Consider the following 11,191-nt stretch of genomic DNA (forward strand, 5'->3'; position numbering starts at 1 on the left):
TCCTGGAGTCATAAGCAAGAAAAATCCCATGACATTCAGCATAGACCAGAAGGAGAGCAGGGAAACCAGCCAGGGGAGAAAGTGGGTAAATGTATTTCCTGTCAGGAAACTCAGAAGGACCTCAAGGAAACCACAACACAACAGGAAATCCTCAGCAGAAAGAGAAAAAATACATGCAGTGAGTTTGGGGAAAACATATGTGATTACTCCATCCTTATAAAGCATCAGAGAATCCACACAGGGGAGAGGCCCTATGAATGCAGTGAGTGTGGAAAATGCTTCACTAGCAGTTCACCCCTTATTAGGCATCAGAGAATCCACACAGGGGAGAGGCCCTATGAATGCAGTGAGTGTGGAAAATGCTTCACTAGCAGCTCAGGCCTTTATCAACATCAGAGAATCCACACAAGGGAGAGGCCCTATGAATGCAGTGAGTGTGGGAAAACCTTCAGTCGCAGCTCAAACCTTCTTACCCATCAGAGAATCCACACAGGGGAGAGGCCCTATGAATGCAGTGAGTGTGGAAAATGCTTCACTGACAGATCAGCCTTTTCTCAACATCAGAGAATCCACACAGGGGAGAGGCCCTATGAATGCAGTGAGTGTGGGGAAAAATTCAATCGCAGCTCAGTCCTTATTAGACATCAGAGAGTCCACACAGGGAAGAGGCCCTATGAATGCAGTGAGTGTGGGAAAACCTTCACTAGCAGCTCAAGCCTTTGTAAACATCAGAAAATCCGCACCGGTGGGAGACCCTATAAATGCAGTGAGTGCGGGAAAACCTTCTGTGGGCACTTAGCCCATGTTATTCATCAGAGAATCTGCAAGGGAGTTCAACAACATAAACACCTCTAGGGCTATCAATACTTTTTTTTTCTCTAATAATTTTCCTGATTCCCACATAGTAACTTTTACAGCTGTTTGAACTGTTTGCAGCATGGTTATCCCTCAGTTTGACCAGATGAGGGGCCCATTTTTGCCTTTTGCAGTTTGCCCTGTTTTGAGGTGGACGCATTTGTCCTTTCTATCAACTCCATTATCCCATGAGTAATTCTAGTGTGCCCTTCCTATCAGGAACCAGGGAGCATCACATTTATACTATTCTTCCTATTTCAAAGTTATTGTTAGTCACCAGTGATACAGATTGTATCATTGCCACTTGTTCTCACGTTGCTCTGGGTTGTGCTGAAGAGCAGATATAATGGGAATTTTTCAAATTATAGTTAAATGAAGAGGAGCAGGGGCAGGAAAAAAAAGTGTAATTTCAGCCTTTGTGACACTGGAAGGAGATGGGGAGACGCAGAGATTCCCTCCTTCCCCATCACTGCAGAACTGTTACCTTTTGTCTGAGCCATGCAGAGGTTATCATCATCACATTCTATCCATTCACTTCTCAAAGTGTCCTGTGAGGAACAGTTCTCAGCTGTCTGTGCTAGGAGATGATGCTTTGAGTTCTTTAATCCTATATCAGAGTCACTCTGACTGGAGATGAAAGTGTCAAAACCTGGAAGGGGAATTCAAATGGATCCCAAACACAGTGTGCTCATTGGGAGTTTAAATCCCAGGTTCCATCTATTGGTAAAGCCACTTCTGGCAAGGTGTGAGTGGTTTTGTCCCCCATTATGGCAATGCTCGGATACTAAAAATTTTGTAAATAACATAACTGGCTATTGAGACAGTGCTGAGTGAAGTATGTTTGAATGGATCAGAGGAGAATGTGATGGGAGAATCTCTTGTCCTGATTCTGAATAATCAGATGTAACCTGCTCTGGAATTTCACTTCACACTTTCATTGCCATGTATTCTAGCTCTCTGCGATGTGGGTTTCTATCTTTCCTGAAGGCTGTTTGGTCACTCAGTTGGATAGTAGTTCAGTTTGATAGGATGTAGCGCAGATTTATTGGAGAATTTAAGACAAATGACTATTTGCTAAAGTCGTCATTTCTCACTTCAGCTTTGCTTTTTCCCCATCCCTGCATGATGTCATGGAGAAGGTTGAGGTGCAGTTCTGTCTGCATTAGAGAACTCTCCAATTTACTGGACAGGCTAACAAAGAAACAGCAGTGATTTAAAATCTCTACTCAGAAATTGTGAACAACAGCAGAACCCCAACTAACTGAAGGAAGTGCATATGATCACAGTGTAGTTCAATTGTTTAAGTCAATATTGTCCCAGATGTTCTAGGGAGAAAATTCCATGCTAAGTGATTTTTGAACTAGGCACAATGCCCATGTATTTGGTTCCAAAGTCTTTGTAACCCAGGCCCTACAGAAGATCTTTCCTAGCTAATCTTATTGTATCGGTGATGCTGCCCTTCATGATGCAGATGTTGAGGAAATAGAAGCGGAGTTTTGTTGAATTTATCCTTTGTAGGTGCTAAAAATGTATATCGAATCAAATCAGTTTTGGAAATCTAATAGCTGCAGAAAAATAGCTATTTTTGAATAGAAACTCCAGCTCTGGTCACTAATGAAGATTGTGATCCAGCCCTGTATCCAGTCCCTTGCCTGGAACTGTGCCACCAAATTAAAGAAAAGCTGGGCATGTTTTGGTAAGCCTCCATGTTTTGGTAAGCCTCACTAACACTGCTGAGATTTGGAGTGGTTTTGTAAAGGATTCTACTTTTAACCAAGGCCAAGGATTTGGAAAGAGCTGGGGCTGAAAGAGTCCACACCCAGTTCTTGGTTTCCACCCCAGTAAAGGACGCTATGGTGACCAATGACCCAAGGAAAATTGTTTGTACAACTCCATTTCCTAGTTCAGTGTCACTGATTACAGTTCCAAAGGATGCTAGGTTACATTGAGAACAATCATCCTTCACCATTTGGATCCAAAGAGAGAGTGCTTCAAAGGACATTCCTTTCCAGTGGATCCCAAACTGGCTGCCTGATTGGGTAACAAGGACTTCAAGGCTGTAGAAATGATGGTAACCAATGAGGCAATGAATGTATCAGGCTCCAATTTCAGACTTCTGGATACTTGCATGTTGAGTTCTGATTCTATGGTTTTGTGTCTGATGCTCTGGCTACACAATAAAGCTGATGTTGGTGCAGCTGCACCAATGTAGCTGCGCTGCTGTAGCACTGCTATTACAGATGCTTTCAGCCTATGGGAGAGATTTCTCCCATCGGACTTGATTCGTCCAACCCTCGCAAGCGGCAGTGGCTCTTTTGGCAGGAGAAGTTCTGCTGCTGATGTATCGCTATCTACACGGGGTTAGGGCTGTGTAACTACATTGCTCAGTGGTGTGGATTTTTCACACATCTGAGTAATATAGTTAACCGATAAATGTCTTAAGAGAGAACTGTCTGGTCTACACTAGTGTTTTATGCATTTACATCACTTCTCTATCTTTTCTCACTTTGAAAGATTAAAAGTGTGACACAAGAGGTATTTTTCCTCATGATGCAAAGATTCCCACATAGGAGACCCCTTCCACCAACACATACTGCAGAAGATCCTGAGATATATGAACTCAGAAGTGGTTGGAACAAACCACAACTTGAGCCAAGGTTCAGTTGTTGGCAATGGGCATTAGAAGAAAACTAACATATATGATAAGAATTTGTGATCTTTGAATGTTTTTATCATCTATTAAAATGAGATTATTGATGAAGTTATTGGTTAAAGAAGAAGAGACTAAATGTGTGATAATCTGAAGTATTTTGGAAAACTGAAAGTTGTCTTTTTTTGTTTTGTTAGTCGTACAGGAAATGGTGGCTAATCTTGAAAAGTTAATTTGATTTAATTTACCCCCTGTAATATAAAGGGTTCTGGTAGAAAACCTCGCTCCAAAGGCTGGGGTGGGAGAATGTGTGTGAGAAAGTGTGTATAAGAGAATATTGGCCCAGTATAGATTTTAGTATTTTATGTTTTCAAATAGAATTTATTTTGTTTAGTTTCAAAGTCAATTTCTATTCAAAGGAAAGCTACTCGAGGTGACAAGTTGTATACATTTTTACCCACTTAGACTGTACGGGTCACTGTCTTCCCCACTTCTCTAATTTGCAAAGGAAAGGCCTGACATCTGTCACAGGATGTGTCCAGCAGGTAGCACAGCTGCACTCATCAACCATCAATATAAAGAAAAAGACTGAAATCCATTGCCTTTCAGGTCAATAAGCCAGCTAAAGGCTGGTCGATGTAGAAAAGCTGTGTTGGCATAGCCACATCTCTCAGGGGTGTGAAAAGTCCTCTCCACTGAGAGAAGTAGTTAATGTGACCTGAGCCCCAGTGTAGGCAGTGTTGGGTTGTCAGAAGAATATTTCCAGTGTTTGAAGTGTAGACACAGCCTTAACATCAATTCCAATTTTGACCCATCTCCCTATGTGTGAGAAAGTTACTCATATGGAGGGCTGAGCCAGCTGTCCGCTCACCTGGTTCCTCAACTGTAGCTACAGCTCTTAGTGCCCATGAATGCAAAGACTGAGAGAAATGGAGAGTTCCAGCCATTGTCATTTTAGTATCTTATTGTTCCTCTCTCTGTTTTTTGTGCTGGCCTTTCTGTTCTATCAGGGGTGACTGTATAGCTCAGTGCATCTGTGACAAAAGCTCATTGGTGCCAATTGGCAAAGGGGTCATTGTTCTTCACAAGCAACTCCTGTGTCAGACCTGACAAACTCCCCACACCTAATACACTGCTTTTATGATATTTATCCAGGAAGCATAGCAGTGAGATCTCTACTGAAAGCTTGTAAATTATTGATACTCCTACTCACTGCGAGAGGTGTGTCCGAGTCATAGTTAAGGGGTAATGTAAGTACATGGAAAATTATGCCCATATGGTATTGTTGTGAAAGTGAGTCACCCCAATCATTGGTCTTGGTGGGGACGGCCCATTCCAGTGGGAGGGAATTGGCACCTCTTCTTTGCTAGCCAGTTATGTGGTGTATTGCTCCATTGTTAGCCTTTGCCCCAACCCAGAAAAGCCAATGGAAAACCATCAAAGACAAATTATAGACATCGAAACCCTGTGGAAGTGACAAGGACAATATGAGAATGAGGAGATTGTCCTTTCTGTGAATATAAAGACAAAAGACTGATTCAGGGTGGAGAAAAACACTCTGGGTCCATTCACCAAGGAGATTCCTAATGACCAGTGGCACTTCATGAAAGGCAGGGCCGTGGCGCCTAGGGACTAGCAATCAGTGAAATTGACTCAAGTGGGAGGTGAGACTCTACTTAGATAGGAAAGGTAACTATTAAAAAGTGTAGGTTGCATTTTCTGATTTTGTTTAGTTGGTAACAGTTGGTTTCCATCACTCACGTTTGTTTGTTTAAATCTCTATCAGTTGTTAAATAAATTTCTGCTTGTTTGATAACTATACTCAAGTGCTGTGTGAGATACAGTTGGAGTGGTCCACAGTAAAACTAGTAACCTGGGATCTACCATTGCTTTGGGCAGAGAGAATCTGGGATTTCTCTGAGTATCTGGTGATCCGGGCTGGACCCCAGAGGGGGACACATTGAAGGAACTCAGGGGTTAGGGTGGCTGCTGTAGCTGAGAGGAGGGTCCTTGAGTGCCTGACAAGATGGGTGAGTTTGGTCACTAACATCCAGCTGCCAAATGCAAAACTCCCTCTTCCTAGTGGCAGGTGGCAACAAAGAAACTCACAGCCCTCGGCTCCCTGAGAAGGGTCACAATGTGCATCTATTTTGATCCACCTGTCAAATTCACACTGGGAAGGCATCCTATAGCATGGCTCCCTGAATCACACTAGCCGTAAAACTCTCCCCTATAAAAAAGTGCAGAGTCCTGCACTTAGGACAGAAGAATCCCATGCACTGCTACAGTTTGCAGACCGACTGGCTAAGCAGCAGTTCTGCAGAAAAGGACCTGGGGACTACAGTGGATGAGAAGCTGGATATGAGTCAACAGTGGGCGCTTGTTGCCAAGGAGGCTAATGGCATATTAGGCTGCATTAGTAGGAGCAGTGCCAGCAGATTGAGGGAAGTGATTATTCCCCTCTGTTTGGCACTGGTGAGGTCACATCTGGAGTACTGGGTCGAGTTTTGGGCCCTCCACTACAAAGGATGTGGACAAATTAGAGAGAGTCCAGTGCAGGGCAATGAAAATGATGAGGGGACTGGGGCACGTGGCTTAAGAGGAGAGGCTGAGGAGACGGGGGTTATTTAGTCTGCAGAAGAGAAGAGGGGGGGCTTTCAACTACCTGAAGGGGGGTTCCAAAGCGGGTGGGGCTCAGCTGTTCTCAGTGGTGGCGTATGACAGGACAAGGAGGAATGGTCTCAAGTTGCAGTGGGGGAGAACTGAATTAACTCCACTCACCTGGGTTAGAAACATTTGTTTCTTTTGAGTAGATAGTGGGGAATGGGACATTAATTCAGACCCAAGAAGCAAGGAAGAAGCTTCATGGCTTTGATTCCCAGGAAGGGAAAGAGGAAAACCCCAGAGCTGCCTTTAGTCCCAAGCTGGGGTGTCCTGGAAGGTGGAAAAGTCCCTTGATCACTGGGGATCCCATGGGATCTTGCTGCTCCAGATCCTCCAGAGTCCTGGGTGTGGGGAGGGCACCACTGCACAACGTGAAATGACCCTGGAAGAGAAGGGAGGAACAGAAAATGGAGAGGAATGAAATGGAGAATATGCCTCGTCTCTCTCCCCTCCCCCTCCCAGCAAGAAATGTGATCAGTGGGGAAACTCCCCACCATGAAGGGCAGAGACCACAGAGACATTCACCGCACACTGAGCAGTGATAGACTTGTTGCCTCCTGTCCCCGTGAGAGCACAGTGTCACCGGTAAATATGGTCAGGTGAGACTGGGGGCCTGGGGGGTGAAATACCTGCACGAAACTGGCTGCCTGAGCCCAGCCCCTCTGCACTCACGGGAGCAGCGAGAGAGGGAGGGGCTCAGTGAGTCAATCCTCAGAAATCTCACCCCCGGGTTTGTAATGTCAGGCTCCAGCAAACAAGTCCCTCTACGTGTGAAGGGAGGGGCTGTGGGGGGGAGGGTCCATGGGGGTGTTAGTGTGAGGGGGAGGGGCTATGAGGGGGAGGGTCCATGGGGGGATGCCAGGGGAGGGGCTGTGAGGGAGAGGGTCTATGGGGGTGTTAGAGTAAGGGGGAGGGTCCATGGGGGTGCCAGGGGGAGGGGCTGTGAGGGAGAGGGTCTATGGGGGTGTTAGTGTAAGGGGGAGGGTCCATGGGGGGTGCCAGGGGGAGGGGCTGTGGGGGGGAGGGTCCATGGGGGTGTTAGAGTAAGGGGGAGGGTCCATGGGGGTGCCAGGGGGAGGGTCTGTGAGGGAGAGGGTCTAAGGGGGTGTTAGTGTAAGGGGGAGGGTCCATGGGGGTGCCAGGGGGAGGGGCTGTGAGGGAGAGGGTCTATGGGGGTGTTAGTGTAAGGGGGAGGGTCCATGGGGTGCCAGGGGGAGGGGCTGTGAGGGAGAGGGTCTATGGGGGTGTTAGTGTAAGGGGGAGGGTCCATGGGGGGTGCCAGGGGGAGGGGCTGTGAGGGGGAGGGTCTATGGGGGTGTTAGTGTAAGGGGGAGGGTCCATGGGGGGTGCCAGGGGGAGGGGCTGTGAGGGGGAGGGTCTATGGGGGTGTTAGTGTAAGGGGGAGGGTCCATGGGGGTGCCAGGGGGAGGGGCTGTGAGGGAGAGGGTCTATGGGGATGTTAGTGTGAGGGGGAGGGTCCATGGGGGTGCCAGGGGAGGGGCTGTGAGGGAGAGGGTCTATGGGGGTGTTAGTGTGAGGGGGAGGGTCCATGGGGGTGCCAGGGGGAGGGGCTGTGAGGGGGAGGGTCTATGGGGGTGTTAGTGTGAGGGGGAGGGTCCATGGGGGTGCCAGGGGAGGGGCTGTGAGGGAGAGGGTCTATGGGGGTGTTAGTGTGAGGGGGAGGGTCCATGGGGGGTGCCAGGGGGAGGGGCTGTGAGGGGGAGGGTCTATGGGGGTGTTAGAGTAAGGGGGAGGGTCCATGGGGGTGCCAGGGGGAGGGGCTGTGAGGGGGAGGGTCTATGGGGGTGTTAGTGTGAGGGGGAGGGGCTGTGAGGGGGAGAGTCAGTGGGGGTGTCAGGGGGAGGGGCTGTGAGGATATTGTCACCTCCGGGCAGCAGGAGCCCCCTGACATAGTTGAACTGCAAAGCTGCTGCCTTTCCTGATGGCTGAACTCAGGCCCTGTGGGATGTTCCTGCCCTGCAGCGACACCAGGAGAGCTCCCTGAGCAGCTGCCTGGCCTCAGGGACGGTCTGAGCCTGCAGGGCCCCAGGGGCAATGGAGCAGCTGGGTCAGGCTGGGCACCTTGATTCCCAGAGAACTGCCCTGGCTCCCTGCTCAGCAGCAGAGAAGTCAATTCCCCCCACCTCTGATGAATCAGCCTGGAGCTCCGTGCAGTGCTGGGGGTTTCTCCTTTCACTCCTGCTGGGGAGAGCCGGGGTCCCAGGGGCATTTCTAGCAGAGCATTCGGAACTGAACTGGGGGAACCAGCCTCTCGTTACAGAACACTCACGGTCAGACCACATCTTTATTTACATTTTTTTATAATACGATATAATCCTTCAATCCTAGCGTCACCATCAATAGCATGGCTTGGTCAGCCTGGTGGGATACCAAGGGGAAAACTAACCAGCTCTTCAAATCCAAGAGAGTGGAGATAAATCACCTCTCAGAGTCAGTGCGGGGTAATCAATAGGCAGACAGTGGGCCAAATCGCTTTGGAATGGACCCCAAAATATTTTTATTTACGTCATTACTGTTATTTTATTATTATTATTTACATTGGAGTCTGGATCTTGACTAGACCTTGACCAATAATTTTGGACCTTGACAAAAAAAAATGGCTTACCCCTAAGAACGGGGTTGTGTTACATTCCTTATGTCCTCGCTCCCTCTTGTGGCCATTTCCTTTCCCTCCTTTCGGTGAAAGGCTTTGGGATTTTGTGTAGAAACTTTATTTCCTCGTGAGAGACCCCGAAGCGGGGGCTGCCTGCATGTACCAAGCACCCACTAGATTAGAAGGTGACAGACCAACACCCTTAAGACGAGGCAGCCGTCCCTGTCAAGAAAATCATCTCCCTTCTTCACTTGAGTGACAGCCTGAATGGCTCCTTCTCCAGGCAGAGCCCCAAGGATTGGCATCATCAGCAACAAAGCCATGTGTCCGTAGCAGGGACCAACCCAAAATGTGCTTTTAAAGGAGCTGTCTCCTTCCTTCTGGGGTAAAATTTGCCATTATGGTCATTGATTTTAATTTCCCTTCTCTGAGGGCAGAGATGGGGTTGGAGCTACCTCAGGCTGGGATGTAGAGCCCATGTCCCCATCTCTCAGTCACTCTGGGAACCTGCCTTTGCTCCCAGCTGACAGGCTGCCTCCAGCCTCTCCGGTCAGCTCCTCAGGGTGGGGTAGGGTGGGGTGGGGTGGGGTGGGGTGGGGTGGGTGAGTCACTTGACAAGCATAAGTGGCACATAGGAGAGCTACTTTTACCAGCTGCATTGGTGGTATAGTGGTGACCATAGCTGCTTTCCAAGCAATTGACTTGGGTTTGATTCCCACCCAATGCAGGGTTGTGATGTTTTCTCTGCTGGGAATTGGTTTAATTTCAGTCACATTATATCAGTTTATCAATGGAATGAGAGAATCAATGTCCCAAATCCCAGCAGGTCATTAAACACACAGTGGAGGAAGAAAGGGGCAGGACTATACAGTGAGCTGTTGTGGAGTCATCCTGGAATTACAATGTCTTATTGATTTTTAATTTTTTTTCCCTTTACTTCCCTTTTAGACTCAGAGCCTTTAAGGTCAGAAGGGACCAGTGTGACCATCTAGTCTGACCTGCTGCACCTTGCAGGCCAAAAGACCCCACCCACCCACTCCTGTAATAGACCCAGGAGGGGAGGCAGCTCTGTGCACTGTCCCTGCCCCAGGCAGCACATGGAGGCCCTCTGCTCCCCTCCCCCCATGGGTGTGCAGAGATGTGCCAGCAGCACTGAGGTGGCTCCCTGCCCACTCTGCCTCCATCCCTCTGTGCCACTCCCAGAAGTGGCCGGCATGTCCCAGCATCCCCTGGGGTGGGGGAAGTGTCGCCATGCGCTGCCCCTGCCCCGAGTACCAACTCGCAGCTCCCATTGGCCAAGAACTGCAGCCAATGGGAGCTCTGGGGGCAGCGCCTGCAGGCAGCGGCACATGGAGACCCCCTGGCCTCGCCCACCTAGGACCTGCTGCCGCAGGATTGTGTGTACCAGTCACTTTGGGAGCTGCAGTGCCCGGGGTAAGCACCACCCCTCCTGCACCCCAACCCCCTCCCCCAGCGCAGAGCCAGCACCGCGCACCCAAATTTCCTCCCAGAGCTTTGCTTGTCTTCCTTTCACCCAGAACCATCCTTCTTCTCCTGGGCTGCAAGTAGCCATCCCTGGGAAGCCAAGAGGCAGGCACAGGATTCTGCCTCCCAGCAGCCAACCGCACCTCCCCAGGCTTTGCAGAACGACTGGTGACGCTCTACTAACCCCACTTAGCCGCACTGAGGCGCTTAGCTTCTGCCCTGCCTTCCTCAGCTCGACTTTCCTCTTTGCCCCATTCCTGTCTCACTCCCTCCTTTGGCAAGTCACACAAAGGAGGCCAACAGGAAGAGCCGGCCGCCATAGGCCAACCTCCAAGTGCAGAGGAGACCAAGCCACAAGGCTTCAAAAGGTGACCAGCCCAGATCCACTAGCTTTCCCCTGCTGATGCCAAGGCTTTTTCTCAGCTCATTTCACCTCCCTCTGTCATGCAGGGGTTTGGGTTATCGCAGGGACAGACCAGTGGCAGCAGTAGGAGCGCCTTGCTAGACATGCAGAAAAAGTAAACCCATCTGTTTCTGCCTGGTTTCAAACTAGGAACCTTTTACATGTGAGGCAAACATGATAACCACTACACTACAGAAACTCTGTTGTAGTGCTTGCTCCCTCCCTTCATAAGAATGGCCATACTGGATCAGACCAAAGGTCCATCCAACCTCGCATCCTATCTGCCAACAGTGGCCCCAAAGGGACTGAACATAACAGGTAATGAGCAAGTGATCTCTCTCCTGCCATCCATCTCCACCCTCTGACAAACAGAGGCTAGGGACACCATTCCTTACCCATCCTGGCTAATAGCCATTAATGGACTTAGCCACCATGAATTTATCTAGTTCTCTTTTAAACCCTGTTATAGTCCTAGCCTTCACAACCTCCTCAGGCAAGGAGTTCCACAGGTTGACTGTGC

The 11,191-nt window shown here is 49.1% G+C and overlaps 1 non-coding gene across 1 annotated transcript; it reads right to left on the minus strand.

Moving 5' to 3' along the window:
* Nucleotides 1-10,797: 10,797 nt before the first annotated feature.
* Nucleotides 10,798-10,870, minus strand: TRNAV-CAC. The gene has a single exon. It is a non-coding gene; the product is annotated as a tRNA-Val (tRNA).
* Between the last annotated feature and the right edge of the window lie 321 nt (nucleotides 10,871-11,191).

Source organism: Mauremys mutica, unplaced genomic scaffold (assembly GCF_020497125.1).
Source record: "Mauremys mutica isolate MM-2020 ecotype Southern unplaced genomic scaffold, ASM2049712v1 Super-Scaffold_100355, whole genome shotgun sequence".
In the NCBI taxonomy this organism is placed as follows: domain Eukaryota; kingdom Metazoa; phylum Chordata; order Testudines; family Geoemydidae; genus Mauremys; species Mauremys mutica.